This window comes from Hermetia illucens, chromosome 3, assembly GCF_905115235.1.
Source record: "Hermetia illucens chromosome 3, iHerIll2.2.curated.20191125, whole genome shotgun sequence".
NCBI classification, from domain to species: domain Eukaryota; kingdom Metazoa; phylum Arthropoda; class Insecta; order Diptera; family Stratiomyidae; genus Hermetia; species Hermetia illucens.
In genome coordinates this window covers 10,393,561-10,418,937 of record NC_051851.1, presented here as the reverse complement: position 1 = coordinate 10,418,937, position 25,377 = coordinate 10,393,561, and the positions used below count along the sequence as shown (strand labels likewise).

Sequence of the window (25,377 nt, the reverse complement as noted above, 5' to 3'; positions counted from 1 at the left end):
TTTGATAGCGTTCCGCATACCTGGCTGATCGACATCCTACATCTGTATCGCATTGATCCAAAACTAATAAAGTTTTTGGCGACAGTCATGGAAGGGTGGCATACCACCTTATCAGTCCGTACATCTGAGGGTGCTAATACCTCAGAGCCCATCCGTATACGGAGGGGCATCTTCCAGGGGGATTCGTTGAGTTCCCTTTGGTTTTGTATGGCACTGAACCCCCTTTCATGGCTACTGAATGATGCTAGAGGGCATGGTTTTGCAATAAAGTATGGCCTACGTGCTAAGTGCAACTGACCCACTTGATGTACCTAGATGACATCAAGCTGTATGCTGGTACTGACAACCATTTTAGAAGTCTGTTGCGAATAATAGACATGTACAGCCGTGATATTCGGATGGAGTTTGGATTAGACAAGTGTCGAATCCAAGCCATCCGCAAAGGTCATCACGAGCCGCATGTCGGACATAGCATTGGTGACCTCCACATCGAAGCTATGACCGAGACAGACTTCTACAAGTACCTAGGAATTCTGCAAGGAACCCATGCTCGAGTTGGTGATCTGAAGGAAGCCCTGCTGTCCGAATTCGTGCGACGTGTAAAGCTGGTGCTGAAATCGCATTTCTCGGGGAAGAATAAAATAAGGGCGTTGAATGTATTCGCTATCCCTTCACTGGCTTATGCATTCGGAATATTGCCGTGGACGAAGACCGACCTGGAAAACGTCCAGCGGCGGACACGGACAACTATGTCCAAATTCCGAATGCATCACCCAAAGTCTGCCGTGGAGCGGATGAACCTGCCTCGTGACATCGGAGGTAGGGGCGTGGTTGACGTGGCGGCACAACATCATCGCCAAGTCGACTCGCTGCGCGCTTATTTTTACAGCAAAGAGCAGGCGAGTCCCTTGCATGCGGCTGTCTGTAAAGCAGACTGTGGACTGACTCCACTTAACTTGAAGGATCGATCTTTTAATCCTCTGAGTGGGGTGAAGTCGGACCAGGTGCGGATCGAGGAATGGAAGTCGAAGGCAATGCGCGGTAAACACGTGAATTGTCTTTGGCAGCCATTTGTCGATTTGCATCTGTCGAACAGATGGCTGTGTGCTGGGGAGCTCTTTGCTGAGACGGAGGGGTTCATATGTGCCATTCAGGATGGCGTGGTCGCCACCCGAGCTTATAAAAAGCTCATCATGAAAGAATGGGTGGAGAACGACCAGTGCAGAATGTGTGGTTCGGCGTTAGAGACGTTGGACCATCTCATTTCTGGCTGTACTGTTATGGCACCGGTGGAATACATCACCAGGCATAATGCTGTATATGTAAGGTTACCTATCAAAACCTTGCATATAAGCATGGGCTGATCAGGGGAACATATCCGGTTTACCGATATGAGCCGGAAGCAGTACTTGATAGTTCTGCTTACAGCATGTATTGGGACCGGTAAGTTCTGACTGATCGCCATACCGCACATAACAAGCCTGACGTACTGTTAGTTGACAAGACGGGTCGCTCCGCGTATATTATTGATGTTGCTATCCCCCATAATAGCAACATTGAACGGAAATACGTGGAGAAGAAGGTAAACTATGAGCCATTGGCTCGGGAAATCAAAGAAATTTGGCGTCTCGAGCGGGTGGTTGTAGTTCCCATAATATTGTCAGCTAAAGGTATTGTACCTAAATCCCTGACGGCTTCCCTTGATGTCCTGGGAGTTTCGCACATCTGGTTCAAACCATGTAGAAGTACAGTGCGGGGAGTTCTCGACAGATTCTCCCATGGACCTGCCACCGGCCATCACCACCAGCGCCCCTTTAGTTTTTAAGTAGGTAGGATCGTCCGAGCCTAAATGCTTGGCACTTAGTGCTAGTATTAGGTAAAATCCGGCATCTGCCGAGATTGTGATAACTCGGAAATAATAATCGTTGGCGCAACAATCCATATTGAATTAGGGCCTTCAAGCGTGTTAGAGCACTTCACTCAAGACCGTAACGGTACACTACAGTATACTGTAGGAGGCAATATGGTCAGCATTGCGCCCGCCCGAGATTATTACCCTGATTTGACTCAGGTGCTCATTCACAGCTGAGTCGACTGGTATCCAACGTCAAATCACGATACAAAGCCCACTGCCACCAGTGAGATTCGAACCGCGACCTTCCGTATGACAGCCTTGTGCTCTAACCACTCAGCTATCCGGATACTTTACTTCTTTGAAAAGGAAACAGAAAACATAAGATCCGAAGATCTACAGGCAACCAATAGATACCAAATGTGTCATCCCAGCATACCGCACAACGCTTATCAACAGAAAGTCGCCTCTATCAACCATCTAATGCTAACCGTCTCCATGTCCACGGGAGCGTAGTAGAAGAGACCAAACAGGTTTTGGATACCGGCAGACTAAGCAGATACACCGACCGGACCATCAACAGTTTGATCAACAAACGTAAAAGGACATTCATCAAGCTTAATTCGGATCAATAGCTCAAAAGGAAAATGACTTTGAGATTTAACCGAATTTCCCTTCCACTGAAGCGAAAGCTGGGGAGGAAACACAGTTTGGACGTCGTCTTCAGTAGCAGGAACACCCAGCTTAAAGCCCTTAAGGGATTCACGAAGGACCCACTCAACCAAATCGACAAATCTGAAATATACGAAATTTCTAGGACTTCCCAATCTCCTTCTTCTCCACAGCTCCGTTAATGCGAATTGTAAGGATTCTGATGGTATGGTTCCCTATAGACCAGTGCCCCATGAAGGGGTAGTATTCCTGTACACTTTTGCACTTCTCTGCTCCAAAAACTCTTGCAACCGAATCTTGTTGTAGGCAGACCAAATTCTCCTTGACTTGCCATCAGCAGCAGGACGCATATTATGCCCAGCAAGGAACTGTCAGCTCCCTTTTTCCCCACTATGTTCCCATTTTTTTTTTTTTTGGGGTAGGGTAGGTGAATGGATTTACGCACACAGTGTTGGACTCCCGATTCTGTACGTCGTCGGACTACCAACTAAACACCTCCCCATCGTCAGAGAGCTAGCCTGGAACCGTTTGTCACATTACTTCGGGCTAGTCCCCGAACTCTCCCGCTTTGCGGAGCCTTCAAATCAGGGAATTCCTTTCACCAACGGGAGGGGAAAGGAGGAAGGGAACTGTCAGTTCAAGGAACCCCCTGCCATCCGGCTCCTCCACCGGTCGAGTTCTATCTTCTTAGCAACGAGAAGGGCCCGAACGTAATGGGCAACACGGTTCCACCTGTCAGCAGTCGTCAGCATCTCTTCGACAATGTTGTCTGGAGAGAGATCCCCTGTGTTTAAATAGAGCTGCTGACGAACCCCATCCCACCAACTCCATTGCAAAACACACAATCCGGAGAACGCGCCTTTCCAATCTTGTGCAGGTAAGACTGAAAACCTACATGCCCACTTAAAAATTGGGTAAGGAAGTAGTCAGTCTCATCATGCTTCCGATTCAGCCACGCACTTAAGTTGCCGATGAGCCGCGCAGTCCATCTGCCTCTAGTTTCAATTTGTCAAGAGAGCTGCCACTCGTCTAGAGTGTGTTGCCGTTCTTCGCGAGCAACCACCTCCCTTGGCTCATCTCCCTTGCGCTTGTATATGGCCTGACGCTCCCTAGCAAGAAGGGCATCAAATTGGTTAGTAATTGGGTCGAAAATGCATTTGATTCGGCTAATTGGAACCCAATTCAACCACAGATTATGATCCCAAGTCCATTCGAGATAGGACTGGGAAGCGTGGGAGGAGGTCACCATTGTCTGAAAGGCCATGTAGCACTTGGGCATCCAAGAGTAGAGGTGGGGTAAATTCTACCCGGACTAGAGGTTTTTTTTATTTTTATATTAAAACAGAACAAATCGTCAGACGCTACCTTACCTCTGCCCTGGGAGCAGCGTGACCGAAGTGGCTCGCAGATGTTGAGTGCTCCTTTATATAATTCGCAGAACACAACATGACTACGAATTATATTGAGCGTACATTCGCCCGTACTTTAGACCAAAGCTTGGCCAGAGCTGAACATATTTTTTGAGGATTGCGGGGTCCTAAGTCCGCATCCACCTGATGTCGGACCGGACCAAATGGGGAGCAACTTACATAATCGTATTGCTGATCTGATTTATACTCAAAATAGTGCCCTGATTTCTGAACATTAGGATTCAAATTTGCATTTGATTCTTCTAAGGAAGAAACATTGAACAGTTCTTTGGAAACGAAATTAGCGGGAGTAAGTGTCTCTTGTACGGACATTGTGGAGAAACGGGTCACATTGCACGGGAATGTGACAAGGATCCCAAATGCATATTGTGCGATGAAAAGGAGGGTCTTGACAGCGGGGATATTGCCGAAAGGGACAAGTTTTCTGAGTTCAAAAAGACACAAAATACAGTGGGAAAATGAGATTGATTCAAGGATTGTTGTCACAGACCACGCATGAATTGAAGGTACAAATGGCTATAATAAGCGAACTCTATAGAAACCCGAACAACGTATGGACAGCTGATCCTACAGGGGAGGAGGGGGCGAGGCAGCTTTGTAGCCATGCGGGAACCAAGCCATACAGGAATGTATAACGCAGCTCACAAGCGGGTTCGTTTGGGTAAAATTAAATGGCATATATGTACGTCTATAACTGCTAGGCTTCTCCAAGTGGCTAAATTCGAGGACCGGTTGGACCTAGGGGCAAAAGGACAGAGACAAAGTCATCACCGGTGACTTCAATGCATGGGCCACAGAATGGGGAAGCTCATTGATGGGGAGGCTGGCGCAGTTAGACATCATATTGGCTAACTATGGTCAGGTTAATACTTATCGGAAAGAGGTGCCCGGTTCGGTTGTAGATCTGGTTTTTGTGTGCCCTTTACAGCTTCACGATATGTCCTGGAATTTCAGTGAACACTACATTCACAGTGATCGCTAGGCAATCGTCTCTGACCTGAAAAGCAAGCCAGGCGATGGGAGACCTGTTCGTCTAAGAATGAGGAGAACATCAGGTCATTCTGCGAAAGGAATTGACGAACAAACATTTACAAATACATGGTTGGACCAGGATACTATACCAGGCACACCCTCGGAAAACACCCTTCATATCACGGAGTGTAACGTGACAGGAGAAGGCACAACTGCTGGTGGTTTAGTGATCGTCTGATCTTCGGTCGGCGTGTCTTCGGGCCAGACGATCAGCCCGGAGAGCAATGAGTAGGGTTGACCAGGAAGTGAAGTAGCGAAGAAAGAGAGACTGCTTTAAAAAACTCTGTGCAGAGGCGGAAACCCATTGGGAACCGCCTAGAGGATTGTAATGGGGAGATTCAAAGGTCAGGCAGTCCCGCAAATTACTTGTTTTGAACATTTTCCAAGGTTTGTTTCCGAACGGTTTCAATCTGAAGATACCTTCAGATATGACTGTACTACACCCATTAACGATGAAAAGGGACTGAAAATTTGCAGTAGACTGGGAGACAAAGAACTGGGCCTCGACCAGGAGGCTTAACAGACCAACAATTCGTCTTTTGTACGGCTAGATCAATCCTCGACGCCATCAAACTGGCTTAGCTAAAAATGTGATGCACGAAAAGGGTAGCACAAGCAAGTATTGCGCAGTGATTACTCTTGACATGCAAAATGCGTTCAGCTTCGCCAGATGGAATCTTATAAGAGAGTCTTTGGCGACGATTGGTGCATCCAATTCCTCAACTGTTCCTATCGACAGCTATTTAACAGGTAGAAGGCTCTGGTACAACACAGACAATGGACACAGAGAATTCATTATCTCCGTGGGTGTTCCACAGAGCTCTGTTCTGGGACCGCTGGTCGAACATCATGTCCTCAACACAGTTGCTAGCGAGACCCCAATAGTGGGTTACACCAACGATATAGCCGTGATTATATAACAATAATCTTTGGCGCAAAAAATCAGTTTTGGATCAGGGCCTTGCAGTGTGTTAGAGCACTTTAGGAGGCAATGTGGTAAGCATTGCGCTAGCATCTTGGGAGAGTGGACTCCACTGCATGGCGTAGTGACCAATCGACTACCACTTTCGCCTTCCGATCATAGTGTGTACGAGTGTGAGGCCTGTGCACCGACAAAGTTCTTCATTTGGGATAGTGTCAGACCAGCACACCTCAATGACACGACGCAGACAGGCATCGACGAAAGATTGAAGCTTTTGGGTAACAGTTCACCTTCCATGTGCTACCTCCATATAGCAACACAGAAAGAACACTGGCACAGAACAGTCCCAACTTGACTTTGATGTTCAGATAACTACATATATAGATTTTAGACAAGGCAGACAGGGAGCGAAAGCGGATCAAGCACTGTTAATACGTTGCACAGCTTTCAGTCCTTGGATATATATAGACGTCTTCGATGCTTTTCCTATTAATGCAGATAGAGTACGATAACCCGTCAGACTCAGAAGTTTGGTTTTGTTGGTGTTTATCTTCAGTCCAACTCTACTTGCCTCTCTTTCCAAATCCAGATCAATCTGACCAAGGCCATTAGCGTAGCCGAGGTGCTTGAGGAAAGATGTCATCGTTCATTGAATTCCTGCGCGCCCTCCGGACAAAGCAGTATGAAGAACGGCACCGATAACAATAAACACTATCGTTGGCAAGATACAGCTCGTCAGGACTCCGCTTTGGACCTCAAAGTCCTCCTAGATTTTACCTTGGTGTAGCACGCGGCTTTTCGTGCCATCATATGTCGCTTTGATAATACATAGCTATTCGTTTCTCTGCAATGCTCGTCCCGCGTAGAACACGCCAGATACGCTGTGTTCTCGCTATCGAAAGTTTTCTGGAAATCGAAGGAGAGCAGATGAAGTGTTCCCAAATGAACCATAGAGCGTTGATGTTGGCAATGCAGGGAGATCCTGAGCGGAAACCAGCCTGCTATATGTCGATCAAGGTTTGCGACGGCGAAGAGCCCTCCAATAGACTCCCCACCTTATTTTCATTAATGACGGAAATCTCTTCTATGGTGATAATCTAACAAATTTCTCAAGGCCCGTTTTTGAACAAATTGCCTGTTTGAAATGATCTGCCTTTGAAATTTCAACCAAATTCAAACAAACTGAAAATCGCGCGCTATGTTACGTGACGTCACAACTTGAGTCAAAAATATAAAACGGTAAAAGTTAATTTCCCGCGTAAAACTCTAAGGAGGACGATGAAATATTCAAATAGCTCCACAGAAATCCCGCAGAAAGCTTTTTTGGCTGTTCCGAATGGGGATTTTCGGAAGAAGTGGATCGCCATCGTCCGCCGGAATCCAATTTCTTTCGAGTCAGGTTTAAATTGTGAGGATAATTTCAATGTCAGTTAATATTTTTTTAGACCGTAACTCGAAACTTAATTGACAATATACGATTGCGTTAGAATTTTTTGTCACTATTATCCATTCAAATCAAGTCACAAGAGAAGAGATACCGCGGAATATTCCAACAGCCCAAGGTTTGAATCTTCCAGAAACGTACTTTCGTGTTAACAACTGATTGATTACTTGGAAAGTAACAAGTAACAAACACTAAATCGGATGCTTTCACGGAGATAAGATTCAAATTGCTCGCATAGCGTTACATGAAGTGTCAACTAATTACCGCGTGTTCTTTTCCGCTTTGGTTGGTTTTTTAAATGGTAATTTGGCAGGTCAAACCACTATTTTGGCGTAAAACAACATAAAGTCATTTTGTTATGCGAGGAGTCTATTATAGTATGAGTTGGTCCCATTTACTTGATGGCGAACTGCGCTAATTTGGGGAGCAATTGACTCCTAAATTCATGCCATATTGGAGATCCAAATTGATTACTCCGAAAAGAATGCAGTTCTGGAACGTACTAGCCTAAAATAAACTGGACGCACAAAGAATGGGAGAATTGTCGAAATTTGCCATTTTAAAATTGCATAATTAATCCAGTTAAGTTTTTCTATTCCGGGCCCTATCACTCCTTCCCCCTCCTCCTACAAACAATACGGTGCATTGAAATTCAAAAGGCGGCAAATTGTGAAGGCCGGAAGTGGCAGTGGATAGGTCACATATTAAGGAGGGGCGACAATTGCATTGCGATCTATGCCATGCAGTGGAATCCACTCTCTCAAGATAGCTGGCGAGTGGCTTACCCCGAGAACACTTGGCACAGAACAGTAAAGGAGGAGTACGAGCGTTTCGGGAAGTCGTGGGGGGAGTTGAAGCGCATTTCAGGTAACCGAGGGCGATGACGCGTAGGTATGGTTGACGCGCTATATCCTACCAAGGGGCGAAAGGCAGCCATATAATAAAAGCTGATTGGGAAAAGGTAGGACTTCAGTGAAAAGTAATTTAAAAATATTTACTATTATAAAAAGTGGCTGCGGTTAATTTTGGTTTTTTATCTCCTGTTTAGTGATGAATCCACTTTAAAAGCATTGACCGACCAGTTTGTTCCTATTTGATGACGATCAGGAGGAAAATATTGCCCTTTTTGCGTTTAAAAAACTTAAATATCTTCATTCGGTGGTGTTTTGGGGAGTGGTGGTGAACAGAAGTTCTGAACCCTTGCACTTTCTGGAAGGTACCAAGAACCAATAACAATATTAAAATGTTTTACACGATGGTGTTTTGAAATTTAAACAAAAAATGGAGAAAGATGGAGATTCTGCAATCAATTAGCAAGGCAATGCACTCTGCCATGTCAAGAAATATGTCAAGGGGTTTTGTCTAGTCGAATCATCGCCGCTTTTCCTTGGTTGCCCAACTCCCTGATATCAACCCAATTGAAAAAGGTTCAAGTGTTTTGAAACAAGCAGTTAAAAGGTAGTATATAGCTCCCAGGGTGAAACGTGGATTGGTATCCACGATGGAGTACAAAATCTGAGAAACGCTTGCTGAACCAACACCAACAGCTCTACTACCAAACCCTATCTCCACATCCACGTGGCGACCCCTGGGAGTTCTTCATTAATGAGAAATTGCAGGAGAAGAAGGAAGGCAGATCTCCCGCGCCTAGAAACGGAAGGCTGGGGGTTAGGTAGGGTTGACAATTCTCCACGGAAAGTCGATGTTACAAAGCCACGAAGGGAGCCTCGGACTGAATTAAGTTTACAATGACGAACTTGGCAACGAAAACGGAATAACCTTTTTAACCTTCTACGAGACAGCTGAGCGAACCTTCTAAACCCGTCCCAAGTATGATATCAAAATCATACTAGGAGATTTTACCAGTCAAGTAGGGACCGAGCTCGTATTCAGATGATATGCCTGCTCCCACAGCTTACATAATGATACCAATGATAGCGGACTGCTGATTGCTTGTTGGAAGTTTCGGGTTTGCGCGGAAAGTGGCCCACAAAATATACATGAACTTTTCCAGACGGTACCACTTTCAACTAAATTGAGCATGTGTTGAGTGAACGCCGCCACCTCTCAACATGAATATCAGAACATATAGAGGGGCCGATATAAACTCGGATCACTATCTCGTTGGCATGGTGCTCCGGGCTTCGAGTTACAACACCACCTTTGACAACCAGAGAGAATACTGAAGTCATCCACAAAACACCTATAATAGAGAAATTGGTGCGGCAATAACCGCAGCTAACAGATGTCCTAGAGATGAAGCATCAACAAACGATCTTCACAATCACCTGAAGAGCGTTATCATTGATACTGTTAAAAACGTACTTGGCTCCAGTCGCCAGAAAAGTTGGAATGGCTAGTTGAAATGTAGCTAGCAAGGGAGCGGAAGAATGGTGCATACCGGGCAATGCTTAACTCTCTAGGAATGCGGGCACGCTTAGATGTACATCACAAACTCCGTCGAGTGGAAACGCGACTTCACAGTCAGAAAAGGGAAGCCTGGGAGAACAGAACAGAACTCACAACTGCATTAAGCGCGGAAATTTTACCAAAAAGTCAGCAGGATGAAGCCTTATATATCTCGATGCTCATCCTGCCGAGACAATGAAGGAAATCTGACTTCCGACCGAATGGGCATAATTCGAGCGACGGGTTGAGTATTTTGATGAATTGTTCAACAATTAGAATATCGGTGAGTTGGAGGCCCCGCCAACTGAAGATGATGGACTATCAAGAATGGAAGAAGCAGTCCGTGCAATTCATCGGCTTGAAAATCATAAGTCACCACGAGACGATGGAATTACAGCCGAACTGGGTAAATATGGAGGTGACCAACTACAACAAGTGGTTCATCCACTGATGCTCAAGGTGTGGGACAGTGAATTAATGCCTGACGACTGGCAGCTAGGCATTATCTGGCCCATACATAAAAAGGGATATATCACGCAGTGCAGCAATTACGGAGGAATCACGTTGCTGAATACCATCTATAAGATATTCTTCGCTATCTTGCTAGTTCGAAACGGGACTCTTATAGCGCATACTGTGAGGAACTGAAAGGTGAAAAGGAGACTCCCAGGCTGTGCAGAGCCTTAATAAGGATGGGTCGGCCAAAACCGGATGGTACTTGCATGAACTCCAGAGTTGAGTCTATAGAGACTCTCTTGGAAGTAAATTACCCGGGAAAACAGGTCTCATAAGTGCGAAGAAGCTAATTGGCGGTTTCTGCAAACCCTTAAACACGAAGGTGTTGCAAGGGGAATTGGGACACTGCGATAGCGGCTGTTACCAATGAAAAGGCAAGAGCTGCTATACTATCACTTGAACACTTCAAAGCCCTTTGCATGGATGCCATCTACCCAGCCATGCTAAAGGAGGGTATAGAGCACTTAGAGCAACTTCTAAGAAATATTTTTCGAGGATGCCTTGCTCTGGGTTACGTGCCTTCCTCTTGGCAGAAGGCGAAGGTAGTCTTCATACCAAAGCGTGGGAAAGATAATTTTTCAAATCCAAAGAACTTTAGGCAAATCAGCTTAACATCATTTTCGCTGAAATGTCTGAAGAGACTGGTTGAGCGTCACATCCGCAAGAAGGCGCTACGATCGCACCCCCTAAATGAAAACCAACATTCTTACCAACGTGGAAAATTCTGTAAGTCTGCTCTTCATTCTTTGGTTTCAAAGATAGAGGATGCAACTCTGAAGGGTGAGTACGCGATGGGGGTGTTCGTGGACATTGAAGGGGCTTTTGACTGTGTGCCCTTCGAAAGGCTCTTTGATGCCGTCAGAGAGCATGGTGTTGATGAAATTCTAATAAAGTGGATCTACTCTATGCTAACGCAGAGATTTCTGTGTGCTGAAGTGGGTGTTGATCGCGACCTAACAACGGAAGTGACGGAAGGCTACCCTCAAAGAGGTGTGCTATCGCCACTTCTGTGGAGTATGCTGATCAACTCACTACTATGCGAACTGCATAATCTGCCAATACACGTTCAAGCTTATGCGGATGACGTGGCTGTGCTGAGTGTCGGTTGAGATCTTGGAGTGGCGTGTAGAAATACACAACGCCCCGTTGATTTGATTGTCGGTTGGTGTCTCAGGCATGAACTTTCAGTAAATCCAAATAAAACCCACAATGGTATTATTTACAAAAAGGTGGAAACTAAATGGTCTTTGCCTTCCAGAGATGCGGGGTACAACTCTTCAACTCTCCGAAGAATTGAAATATCTGGGAGTTTTTCTTGATAAGAAGATTCTTTGGAGCAAACATGTAGAGGTAAAGATGAAACGAGCTCTCACAGCTTATGGGCTGTGTAGGCGGGCCTTTGCCTCGACATGGGGAATTAGGCCTCAGTAGTAATGTAGATATATATTGCTATCATTAGGCGGATGCTCGCTTATGCATCCGTAGTGTGGTATAACTGGGTCTGGGTGTCACCGGTGCCATGAGCACCACATCCAGCGCAGCTTTGAATGTATTACTCAATTTGCAGTCCTTGGATTTGTTTATTCAGAGCACTGCAGTGAGAGCAGATCATAGACTAATTCGATTAAATCTGTGGGAAAACAATGGACGTGGGGGCACAGAGCATTGGAAGAGTCATTGGGAGAACTGAAGCTAGTTTTTGCAATGCCTTCCGATTCTTAGATCCCCATAGATCTGTTTGGTAGAAGATATGAAGTTATCCTGAAGCGTAGAAAGAACTTGGAAGTCCGAGAGGAATGCGTGGCGGGATATACGGAAAAAACAGAAGAGGGTTCTGGAGCTGGAGCCTACCTCTCGAATAAAAACGAAAAGTGGGCTTTTCCTTTGGAACAATACACGACGGTCTTTCAGACTGAAGCGTATGTGATCCTAAGGGTGTCAACCTGGATGATTGACGAGCGGTTGAAGGACAGGCGCGAGTAGTACTTTGATCACTTCAAAAATCGTCCAGGAATTTAGAAAGCGTACCTGGTCATTGTGTTGTAGGGGGAAATGAAATCTCAGATGCCTTAGTAAAAGAGGCTTCAACTTTCCTCATGTCCGAACCGGAACCAGCAATTGGGGTGTCGGTAGCATTGGCTGATGCTGCTTTCAAAAACTGGGAACAAGCTTCCCATAATGACAGGTGGCGAAGCTTTAATGCTGCTTGACAGACCAAACGTTTCCTGTCAGAACCAAACAAACATACTGCAAAGTTTATCCTGTCCAAAAGCAGGAAAACTTGCAGAAATTTTGTGGGCATTCTGACTGGCCATAATTTGCTAGCTGGGCATATGGTCAGAATAGAAATTATTCAAGATGAAACGGAATCCACGGAACATTTTCTATGTGAATGCCCTTCCAATGGGCGCATCAGACAGGGTAACATCACATCAGCTAACGGAAATACTGCGATACATAAACGAATCCGGGATATGTCGTTAGACGGGGGGAATCGAGTACAATGGACCACTAAGGTCCGAGTGCTCAGAGGAAGAGGAAGGAAAATACACGAGTCAGTATAGTGGAGCTATACAGTAGTGTTTATCGTTTGAGTGCTAAGGAAGAGAAAGAGCTGACTTTCGAACAAGTATGACAAGGCTCTGGTAAAGTGGTAAAAGTGAAGGAAACAATTGACCTGGACGTTTCAGAAAATGAAGGTCTTAGAGTCGTACAAACGTTGATGGGTGTGTTACGACTAACGACACTGGGTGTCATTTTACAAACATTAAACAAACATTAATTTAAAAAATAAGTTTCTGGTTGAATTTTATGACTCAAAACTATAAGATTGTGATTAAGGCTTTTAGTACTTACCGCGTTTAAGTCCGGCGGTCGTTGTGATGATCTTATCTAACAGGAGCTCCACGGTAACACCAATAACCAGGTCGGAGGTATGCTAATTACTACCTACAAATAGTCTTCTACTGTTGAAGGAAACAAATACGATTCAGCCGTACGTTGGCACTGATGAAAGGGTCGGTAACACAATTTCTCCACAATTGTTCACGTCCCGATGTGAACAGATTAAAGTACAAAGTTTAACAAACACTCGGACAAAAGTTGAAATTAGTTTTATATTTTTTATTATTATATTTGTTTTTTTTATTCAAAGTTTTCTAATATTTAAATATTTTTTTTGGTTTTAAGTTTTAGATGTTATTTTCGCAACAAACCACTCTAAGTCCAAAAATTCAAGTCTAAAGTTAGCGAAATTCAATTGGTTTCCGTTCAATTCGTGAACACCGTCGTCCGTCGCTTAGCTTCTCGCTTTTCACTAGTTTTGTATTGTAACAGACAAAAATATGTATGTCCTTTAAGTCCTTACGGTTAATCGTTTCCGTAATGTAATCTATTTTTAAGCCTTTTTCTCGAATATCCTTATCTCAGTAGTTGACACCACATAAGACGACGGCCCGGTGTGAAGTTTTTTTTATTTTAATATTTCAAAAAGAAAATAAGAAAAATGAGTGGTGTGTGGTTTTCTTTCGATATCCTTTCTTCCTCGGGGAAATTCCTTTAGTTATCCGGTTAATATTCTTTTTTGTTATCGTTTTTGTTGTGACTGGAATTCACAGCACCAAAAAAAATTGACCTGATTGTATTATTTTTAGAAAACGAAATTTTTTAGGTATTGTTTTTTGAAATGAACTGAACGTGCTTTTTTTGTTTTATGCCAGTTATGCTATGAGTGAGGATAGGTTACGAAATTCGAGAATTTATGTGGGCATGGCTCGCTGGGATTAGAAAGATTTCAAATTAACGCGCCATAGCAATGTGACTCGGTAAGTGGTTAAGGCATTGAATGAATTTCTTAAAGGAGGGTGTCTAAGATGAATGAATTTATTCAACGTCTTAGCTGAATTCCAGTTCCTATGTGAATGAAGACGGTATGCGCCTCGACTAAAACATTTTTGGAGTCACCAAAGGCACTAAGCATAACATTCGTTCTAGTTTCCTTTTCTAGAGTGTTGCGTAAGTGATGTCACTAGTGTTGCTAGAAAGAAGACCAGGTTCGTCCGAATCATCTTACCAAGGTTCAAACCAAATCTTAGTAAATTCAAACACTGGAATAATGAGTTCTGAATAGCTAGCGAAGGTTTTTGTTCCAAATAAATTCGAGTACACTCTCAGTTTGGACACGCACCATTACACCGCTTTAAAAATGTAATTTAGAACGGAGTTAGTTAATCTCCTTTTAAGGTTTTGTGTAAACACAACACAAAACCTTATTAAAATCGGTTTACTGTTCTTTTTTTTTGAGGAGGTGGTAAAACAACCCCCGAATCCCCCCCTACTCCGTGGAACAACCTTTAGGTATTACATCACGGGGCGGAGTTAGCTTACTTTAGCTAGGTCTTCTTTCGTTTATCCGCGGGGTTCGTTACGCATCCCAGTCTTCCTGACAGGCTACCATTCTCCGGACAAAATTTTCCGGTGATAGCACTTTACCTAGAGTTTCCTCTAGGTTCCTTCTTTCTTCCACGAACCTAGGACATTGGAAGAATACGTGCGCTGGGTCCTCTGGGACCCCGTCGCAGTTTGGACAATTAGGTCTGGTGTCCAATTTAAACCTGTACAGGTATTGACGGTATCCTCCATGGCCGGTGAAAAACTGGGTGAGATTATAATTGATCTCCCCATGCTTTCTCTCCAGCCACTCCCTGATGGAAGGGATCAACGACCAATGACCCTTTTCTGACTGGTCCCATCGCTGTTGCCATCTGCTTATGGGTCCCTCTCTTTCGGCTTTTTTTCACCTGCGATAAGGGAGAGATGGGCCTGGTGTTATAAATGTTCATCATTTCGGTTGCCAGGATGTCAATTGGCATCATTCCCGATATGACAAACGCTGCATCGTCTGAAACGGTCCTGAAGACAGAACACACTCTTAAGACTCTTCTTCTGTAAATCGTACTCAGTTTATATCATTATCATCAACGGCGCAACAACCGGTATCCGGTCTAGGCCTGCCTTAATAAGGAACTCCAGACATCCCGGTTTTGCGCCGAGGTCTACCAATTCGGTATCCCTAAAAGCTGTCTGGCATCCTGACCTACGCCATCGCTCCATCTTAGGCAGGGTCTGCCTCGTCTTCTTTTTCTACCATAGATATTGCCCTTATAGACTTTCCGGGTGGGATCATCTTCATCCATACGGATTAAGTGACCCGCCCACTGTAACCTATTGAGCCGGATTTTATCCACAACCGGACGGTCATGGTATCGCTCATAGATTTCGTCATTGTGTAGGCTACGGAATCGTCCATTCTCATGTAGGGGGCCAAAAATTCTTCGCAGGATTCTTCTCTCGAACGCGGCCAAGAGTTCGCAATTTTTCCTGCTAAGAACACAAGTTTCCGAGGAATACATGAGGGCTGGCAAGATCATTGTTTTGTACAGTAAGAGCTTTGACCCTATGGTGAGACGTTTCGAGCGGAACAGTCTTTGTAAGCTGAAATAGGCTCTGTTGGCTGATAACAACCGTGCGCGGATTTCATCATCGTAGTTGTTATCGGTTGTGATTTTCGACCCTAGATAGGAGAAATTGTCAACGGTCAGTTTATATGCAGTGCCTAAAACCTGCAGCGCGTTTCCCCAAACTGGGACTGCATACAGCATAATAGAACTCACCACCCTGGCTATAAGCACCCTGCAAGTATGCCGCGGGCCTCCTACGTTCGGCATTACCCTTCCGAGAGCCATACTAGTGATGGATGCTTTTTTACAAGTGTGCTCTATGTGCTGCTTAAAATTGAATTTTTCGTCTATCATCACCCCCAAGTATTTGATGGCCGGCTTGGAAGTGATGATACGATTCCTGATTCTAATGCAGGCGTAATTTCTTTTGCGGCGCTTAGTGATGAGGACCGCTTCGGTCTTTTTCTCAGCGAGTGCCAGTCCAGCATTCTCTACCCAAGCCTTAACAACACTGATTGCTTCGCTTGAGTACAACTCAGCATCCTCGAGATTCTTTGCGACGACAACCAGTGCTATGTCATTGGCGTAACCCACCACCGTGGCCTCCTCCGGAACCGGAAGGTTAAGCACATAATTGTACATGATATTCCACAGTAGTGGGCTCAGTACAGAGCTCTGTGGGACACCCGCGGAGACAACGTACTCTTTAGGTCCATCATCGGTATTATACCAGAGTGTTCGCTCATGCAAATAGCTATCTATAATAGCGGTGAGGTAGGTGGGAACATCAATCGTCGCCAGAGACTTTCGTATAAGGTTCCAAATGGCCGAGAGTTCTTCACATCCAGGGTGACCACAACACAATATTTGCTGGTGCAACCCCTTCCGTGAATTGCATTTTCGGCCAAGCCAGTAACCATTTTGATGGCATCAATGGTTGATCTGGCTTTACGGAACCCATACTGCCTATCTAAAAGGCCCCCTAGGCTCTCGACGGTAGGGAGTAGCCTATAGCTCCAACATTTTCCCCATAGTGCTCAGCTAACTCCCCCCAACGATCTTGTGATTTACCCTGCTGCTACTTTTCGTCCTCCTTCCTCCGAATCCCTCCCGATAGTAGATGTAGCCTGCCCCGCATCGCCTACCATTCCCCTTCTTACTCCTATCCTGGGGGTCAAGCAGTGTACTGCAGGATAGACTGATGCGGAACATAGCTCCCCGAGGCCAACCTATCTTTCTCTAAGGATGAGTTGTCTCTCCTCTGGGACGGTGTGTGCCTTTTCGGGGGCCAAGCCTCTCGTCTACCAAGACCGTTAGTGAGTGGTGATAGCCACACCCTGTACGAGGTGACCCTACTATTAACAAAACGCTACGGATCTACACTGGGGAGTCGAAAAACACCTCCTCCAATCCAGGGTGTCATGCGAACCGTGCCCATTGGATAGTTTGCAGTCGGGGGTAACTGACTGTATTCGAACGGAGCCTCACTGATACCTGGTCGCCTCAGTGAGTAAGTTAGATCTTACCGTGCTACGGGAGGCTATGGCACGGCGGACCTCTCAACCCCCATACTCGTGGGAATCAAATGAGTACAAAACTAGAAAAGAAAACAAAAATCAAAAAAGCGGGGCCCCGTACCGCACCAAAACTGGTTAATCAGGCGGAGGCACGTCTCCGAATTACTGAAAGCCAGGTGACTACACCCAAGAAGGGAGAAGTTGGGACGTCAAGCAGTGGATCCAAGGTGAGCATTGGTATACTGCGTGGACTACAGCCAACGAACACCACTGCTCAAAGAGCAGGGACCAGCAAAAGCACGTCTGAGATAAATATAACAGACGTCAGGAAGGAGACAGGTCTCAGTGGCGCCGGGGTTAAATGGTACCTGCGCTATCTGAAGGAAGGCCTGAAACCAGAAGAGGCCCTTAAGAAGGCTCAGGACAGACCTAAGCCATCTCTACCGGAGCCGAGAAAGCGGGGAGCAGCAGAGATCAGCCCGCATGAAGGGAATGCTCCCAAAAAACCCAGACCTGAACCCACGGGAGGAGAAAACCCGGGCAGGTCAGGAGTCAAAGCAGGACCCAGGAAGCCCGGCATTAGCTATGCTAGTGCGATTAAGGGCATTCGACTGGCCATACTGCCAAAAAGGTTTCCCGAGCAAATACTCACTCGGGAGGAACAGGAAATCATTGAAGAACTTGTCGTCAAGCAGATGATCAAGGGTTGGACGTCGAAACTGGTGTTCACCGGGATACGCTTTCGACCAGGCCTTATACTGGTGGACTGCGCGACGGAAGGTACCGCAGAATGGGTTAGAACCATAATTCCTAGATTGCCAGGCTGGGAAGGGGTGGAACTGTCAACATGTGCTGGAGATGACATACCAGGAGCCCACATGGTGACAGTTTTTCTCCCAAAGGCCGCGGCAATAGTAACATAAGACCTTATGAGACTCCTAATTGCTCAGAACGAAGATCTCCATACTCGACTATGGAGAGTCTTCAGAAGCAAGGTGGAGGGAAAGGGTAAACTCCTCACGATCGGGGTAGATGACCGATCCCTAGAGGCAATTAAACGTCGGAGTTGTCATATCAACTACCGATTTGGCAACATACCCGTGCATGTGCACAAGGAAAAGCCAAGGAAAGAGACCTCGGAGGAGGCATCGGGTGGAAAACTTACTGAGGTCCCTGAAGAAGTCGCGGAAGCCATAGAGGCGGAAAGAACTGGATCAACCAGGGAAATAGACCTGCTGCCCAGTGAAGAACAGAAGCTGGACGACCTAGACCTAGGACTCCTAGGGCTCGGGGTGGACAGCGACGCACAGGAAAGCGCCATGTCAGAGGAGGAGGGTGACACTCCGACAGTGGAGAAGAGCTCCAAACAATAACGGAGCCAATGGCCAGCACTAGGATAGCCCAGATAAACCTTCACCATGCGAGAGCTGCATCTGCAGTGATTGCAAGGGCAAATTCCGAGGAGAACATTGGAATAGTGCTGGCTCAGGAGCCTTGGGTGTACCGGGGGCAGATTCGCGGTCTGCAAGGAGGAGACATGCAGGTAATTTGGGACTCCTCTTGTGAAAAACCAAGAGCTTGCATAAATCTCAAACGTAATTTAAAATACATATGTCTTTCAGAGTTCTTAACCGGGGACCTTGTGGCTATCCAAGTCTCATTGGAAGCCGGGAGGAGCACTCGAGAGGTAGTTGTAGCATCGGGATACTTTCCAGGAGACGAGAGCCGGGCTCCACCGCAACAAGTCGCAAAGCTGACGGAGTATTGCGAGGAGAGGGCGTTACCACTTCTTCTCGGCTGCGATGCCAACGCCCACCACGAAGTGTGGGGAAGCAGTGACACTAATCGTAGAGGTGAGTACCTTCTCGAATTTATTCTTAGTAATAAGTTAGAAATATACAACGTAGGGAACACTCCAACATTTGTGACCAGCACCAGACAAGAGGTACTAGATATAACTCTAGGAAATACCCTTATGAATGGGATGGTCAGGAATTGGAGGGTGTCGGATGAACCCTCAATGTCTGATCACAGGATAATCAGATTCGACATTGAGGGTAACTCCGAAATAAAAAGAATAATAAGGAATCCTAAGAGAACGGATTGGGAATCCTACACAATGCACCTGAGCAACAACATTGCCCACCTTCAAGGGGGCGGTGACATCAGGAGCGAATTAGAATTAGAAACGGTGGTGGAAGACCTCAACACAATCGTCATTGACGCATATGAGGCCAACTGTCCGGCCAAGACAGTCAAGTCATCAAGGGATGTACCATGGTGGAACAGGAACTTAGCCAGAATGAGAACGGAGGTACGAAAACTCTTTAACCGGGCAAAACGAACCGGGGACTGGCGGAGGTATAAAAATGCACTGACTGCGTATAGCAACGCCATCAGGGAAGTGAAACGGAACAGCTTTAGGGAATTCTGTGAAGGGATTGAACAGATCACAGAAGCAACCAGGCTGTACAAGGCTGTAGCCAAAGACGGGGGAATATCCTCTGTCTGCCTGAAAAAGGAAGATGGGACATTCACCGAGAATGAGGAGGACAGGGTACACCTGCTTCTCAGAACTCATTTCCCGGGGTCCTACCCCCGGCGGCAGGCGACAATAATCTGCCTGACACCCCAACAACGAATAAAAGGGGAAGGAAAGAGAGCTGGAAACTAGCAAAAGAGGTATGCTCAGAAGCTAGGCTAAGATGGGCAGTGGGAACCTTTCAACCAATGAAATCTCCCGGAGTAGATGGCATTTTCCCAGCACTTATCAAGAGAGGCCTAGGAATTATCTTAGAGTCTCTTCTGAGGGTGGTAAGGGGGAGCATGGCACTGGGTTACATACGAAGGGCATGGAGACGGGCAAAAGTGGTCTTTATTCCGAAGGCGGGTAAAAAGGATCCTTTTCACCTTAAATCTTTCAGACCAATCTGCCTAACATCGTTCGTACTCAAAACAGTGGAGAAGGTCATAGACAACTATATTAGAACTAACGTTCTAAAGCGTAATCCCTTACATCACTGTCAACACGCTTACCGGGCAGGAAAGTCAACTGAAACTGCTCTGTATCAGCTAACAGAGGTAATACGGGACGCCATAGAAACAAAAGAAATTGTACTGTGCGCGTTTTTGGATATCGAAGGAGCATTCGACAACACATCGCACACAGGGATACAGGATGCCCTGAGCCGCAAAGGAGTGGGAAACACCCTGGCACTCTGGATGGGCAAAATGCTAGAAAGCAGACAAATAGAGGTACAAACAGGTACAAATTCTATTATCATGAACACCACTCAAGGCTGTCCACAGGGTGGAGTACTATCGCCGCTGATTTGGAGTATGGTAGTGGATGAACTCCTGGACGTGTTAACTAATACTGGAATACAAGTCCAGGACTACGCGGACGACATTGTTCTAATCTGTAGGGGCAAATATGAAGATACTTTATGTGATAGAATCCAAACTGGATTAAGGGTTACTAGTGCCTGGTGCAGGAAGGTGGGACTGCGGATCAACCCAACCAAAACCACCATAGTACCATTCACTAGGAGGCGTAAGCTGGATCACCTGAAAGCCATAACATTACATGATGTGGAGGTGAAACGAGAAACAGAGGTCAAATATTTGGGAATCACGCTAGACCAAAAATTACTTTGGAAGACACATGTCGGAAAGCCACGAGGGCTCTGATGACTTGCAGATCCATAGCAGGAAAAAAATGGGGTTGCAGCCCGAAGATACTACTTTGGATATATACTGCAATAGTAAGACCAATGATTACCTATGGAGCGGTAATCTGGGCAGAAAGAACCCAACTCAGTACACAAGCCAGGGAATTACATAAGCTCCAAAGGCTGGCTTGCGTGTGTATCAGTGGGACAATGAGAACATGCCCAACGGCATCCCTGGAGGTCCTTCTGGGATTAACCCCTCTCCATCTGCACATACAGATGCAGGCAAGGAGATCAATATTCAGGATGGCCGGTAGCATGAGTGAGGCGGGGAGCTGCCTAAATCGAAGGAAGATTGATATCCTTTCTAGGCGCTATCCCGAATTACTGATACCGAGAGACAACATGCCAACGAGGTTTCACTTCGATAAGAAGTTTGAAACACGTTGGAGTAACAAGGCAAACTGGGAGAGCGTGGCTGCGACATACGGCTTAAACCAGCAACTGATTACTTAGTACACTGACGGATCCCTCACAGCAGAGGGAGCGGGTGCCGGTGTCATTGGTCCAAGGAAAATGTACTTTGAGCCAATGGGCAGGTACACTAGCATATTCCAGGCGGAAATTTACGCCATAGACAAATGTGCCTCCTTTAATCTGCAAAGGAACTACAGGGGGCAGAACATAGCTATTCTCACCGATAGCCAAGCAGCGATCAAGGCACTTAGGTCCAACCAGGTGAACTCTAAACTGGTATGGGAATGCCTTGAGAGACTGAATACACTCGGCTCGTGCAACAAGGTCTGGATACTTTGGGTTCCAGGCCATGCTGGGCTGGAAGGCAATGAGGCAGCGGATGAACTAGCCAAGAAGGGAGCAGGGATGCCTTTACACGGGCCAGAACCCTTCTGTGGAATCGGAAACGGTTTCATGGCTATGAATCTAATAAACGAAGAGAAACGGTTGAGAGAACTATATTGGGCGGGCCTACCAGGGATGGAGCAGTCCAGGGTGCTAATTGGGGGATACGAACCCATGCGCACAAAGGATTGCTTAAACCTCACCAAAAAGAACCTTCGAATCATAGTGGGAATTCTCACTGGTCATTGTCGGCTGAACTACCACCTAGGGAAGCTGGGGATATCTACGGACATTGCCTGCAGGTTCTGTGAGGAGGAGGACGAAACCTCTATGCACGTCCTGGGACAGTGTCCGGCACTTGTGCAAAGTAGGTCGATACATCTGGGAGAACACTTAATACCAGATGCAAAGCTGAAACTTCTGGAAGTGGGGAACATACTAAAGTTCCTAACGGTTACAGGCCTGCTTGAGATACTATGATCAACAGGTACACTATAACCAGTAAAAGGGGCACAATAGTTCTTCAAGGACGCGGTGCGACTTTCCCTTAACAGAATAATAATAATACTCCTATCCTTGTCGAATACCTCATTGGCGAACTTGATGCCAAGGTCGGACCTGGCTACGATGGTCTTCCAAACCTCTTTTTGATCAAAACTGGTAAGTCCATCTCCCTTCCCCTGTCTCTTATTTTCAACAAAAGCCTCGAAGAGAATCATTTTCCTAGCTTATGGAAAGAGGCTCTCATTATCCCCATTCACAAAAGTGGCGATCGTTCGCTTGCCGAGAATTACCGTCCCATTTCCCTCCTCTCCTCCTGTTCCAAAATCCTGGAAAGATATGTCAGCGACTGGTTGTCCGCGCACTTTGGCCAACACATAGTGAAAGAACAACACGGCTTCGTTAAACGTAGGTCCACTGCCTCCAACCTACTTGACTTTACTAACTTTGTCGCCAAATGTCTAAATTCACGGCAAGAACTGCATACCATTTACACTGACTTCGCGAAAGCCTTCGACACTGTAAATCACAAGATACTTCTATCCAAACTCTCGTCCCTAAACGTTCCCATACCACTTGTTTTATGGTTTACCTCATACCTTTCCAACCGATCCTGCCGCGTCTTTTTTGACGGCTGTACTTCCCGCTTCTTCTCCCCCTCTTCTGGCGTCCCACAGGGGTCTATTCTGGGTCCTTTGCTATTTTTATTTTTTATTAACGACCTTACTTGTCCCTGTTTGCTCTATGCAGACGACCTTAAGCTGTTTTCCGCTATATCGTCGCCTATGGACTGTGTTTCCCTTCAGAATAACCTGGACACTCTGGTTCGTTGGTGCTCGACTAATGGTTTAGCGCTAAACGTCTGAAAGTGTCACTCTATGTGCTACTCCGTAAAATCCTCATCCACTTCTTTCTCCTACTCGCTTAACGGACATTCCTTATCCTGCTTAAATTCCACTTAAGACCTCGGAGTCACTTTCGACAATAAGCTCCGCTTTGACACCCATTGCCTCGATGTCATCAATCGAGCAGCAAAATTGTCAGGCTTTATTCTTCGTTCCTCCTCTGATTTTGACTCCATTCAACCCTCCTTAGCTCTCTTCAATTCCCTTGTGAGGAATACCCTCGAGTATTGCTCCGTGATCTGGTCACCCACTCGTAACTGTGATTGTCTTGCCCTTGAAAATGTGCAACGTAAATTCACCCGTTCTGTCTTCTTTAAGAACAGCTTCCCTCGTGTGGATTACCCCTCCCGCCTCCGTTTTCTAAACCTTCCCTTCCTACAGCAGCGTAGATCCTGTCTGGACTATGCACATTCTTTAAACTTTCCTCGGGCCTGATGGACTGCTCCGCCGCTGACGAGATCACCTGCCGTCCTGCGTCTCATAACACACGTAACGCAGATATTTTCAACGTGCCCTTCGCGGAGCTCGAAGTCTATTTTCATTCCCCGATTCCCAGGCTTTGCCGGAATTATAATGCAAAACAGCTTGGTCCTTTTAATTTCCCTAATTTAAGTAGTTTTAAACGTAGGATAAGTTTTTTGCTTTCTCCTCCTCCTGAGGACAATAATTAATTGGAATTCTCTCTGTTTGTTGTCCGTTAATTAAATAAATAAATAAATAGTGTCTAGAAGACATATGGGCCTATAGGAGGACGGTTCCCCTAGCGGTTTGCCAGCCTTAGGCAGCAGCACCAGCTTCTGCCGCTTCCGCGAACATATCCAGTCTGCATTTGACGGCAAGTTTGAGGGCCTTATTCGGTATGCCGTCTAGATCCGGGGCTTTGCTGTCGCCTATTCGACTGCAGATCTCCAGCGAGGTTCTTGCGGGCTTCCCTATAGGCATGCTCCTTTTGCCCTTGATCGATCCTACCTATTGCTCTTTGAGCCGTTCGTTTGGCTCTGCCGCAAATCAATCGAAGACTGGCAATTTCACTATTCCACCAATAATTGGGTCTTCTAGTGAAGAATGAACATCTCCTAGACATCGACGCGTCACATGTTTTAGAGATGCTCTGTGTGACATGGAGTGCTCTACCCGTGGAGGTGCCTGCATTGCTAGGCAAGTCTAGCCACACCTCCACGAATATCTGGTCATCCATCGCTTTGGCAGACCATCCTGATGTTCTTCTGGATTTTGGCTTCCGGGGTGCGGGTCTCCTGCCTTGTGGCTCCATCCTTAGTTCAAAGGTGATTGCCTGGTGGTCGCTGTACGTGAAATCTTCGCTAACTTGCCAGGACATGACACGTGCTAATGCAGGGCTGACAAAAGTCAGATCTATAATTGAACCAGTTCCCCCTTTCCGATAAGTGTTTATGTTGCCTTCGTTGGCCAGAACCACATCCAACTGGGCGAAGGCTTCTAATAAGCACCGTCCCCTTGCGTTAGTCTCTTTGTTGCCCCACTCGATAGTCTACGCATTAAAGTCATCGACTATCACCTTTGGACCTCGTCCCTTTGCATCGTGAACAAGATCATCTAACAGTTCTTCAAACTCAGCAAGTGTGTAAATATACCGCTTATTTTCGCCCACACAAAGCCACTAGCCGCCTGATGCATGCTATATTGAATGGCTTGGCGACCGCACGCCCATAACGCCGCTCCACCAGTCAAGATTTCTGTACGGTTCACTAATGATAGCAATTCCCATCGCGGATTCGTATTCCTTTTCTTCGTACAAAATGCATTTGGGGTCTCTATTGCACTCCTTGGCAATATGTCCTTTTTTCTCTTGATGTTACCTCATCGAGATCCTTGCACTCCATATAGATCTCATGTTTTTGGGAACGAACCGCGACATTCTCCCCAAGTGAGTTTAAAACTTGGTTACGAAAGCCGTCAGTTTTCCCCACGCTGGATTATTCCAGCTCAAACATGAGATCCCCTTTCTGGGTCCTCCGGATTTTGCTGACATTTCCGCCTAGGTCTTTTAGGTCGGGGTCAGATTTCACCTTCTTCAGTATCTCCGCATACCTTAGATGTCCTTTGCTGGAGATTACAATTGCCTCCGGGCGAATTCGCATCTTTGGTTTCTCGTCTCTTTTCTTGTTCACGACCTTAGTTCAACCACGGTTTTTATTTTCCTTCGA

At 46.1% G+C, this 25,377-nt stretch overlaps 1 protein-coding gene across 1 annotated transcript in view; it reads right to left on the bottom strand.

Moving 5' to 3' along the window:
* Positions 1 to 14,014, bottom strand: part of LOC119652455 (heterogeneous nuclear ribonucleoprotein R) — a 217,325-nt gene extending 203,311 nt beyond the window's left edge. Inside the window, exon 1 of the mRNA XM_038056606.1 lies at positions 13,134 to 14,014. The gene's annotated coding sequence lies outside the window, so the exon portion shown is untranslated. The remainder of the gene's footprint in view (positions 1 to 13,133) is intronic.
* Positions 14,015 to 25,377: the final 11,363 nt, after the last annotated feature.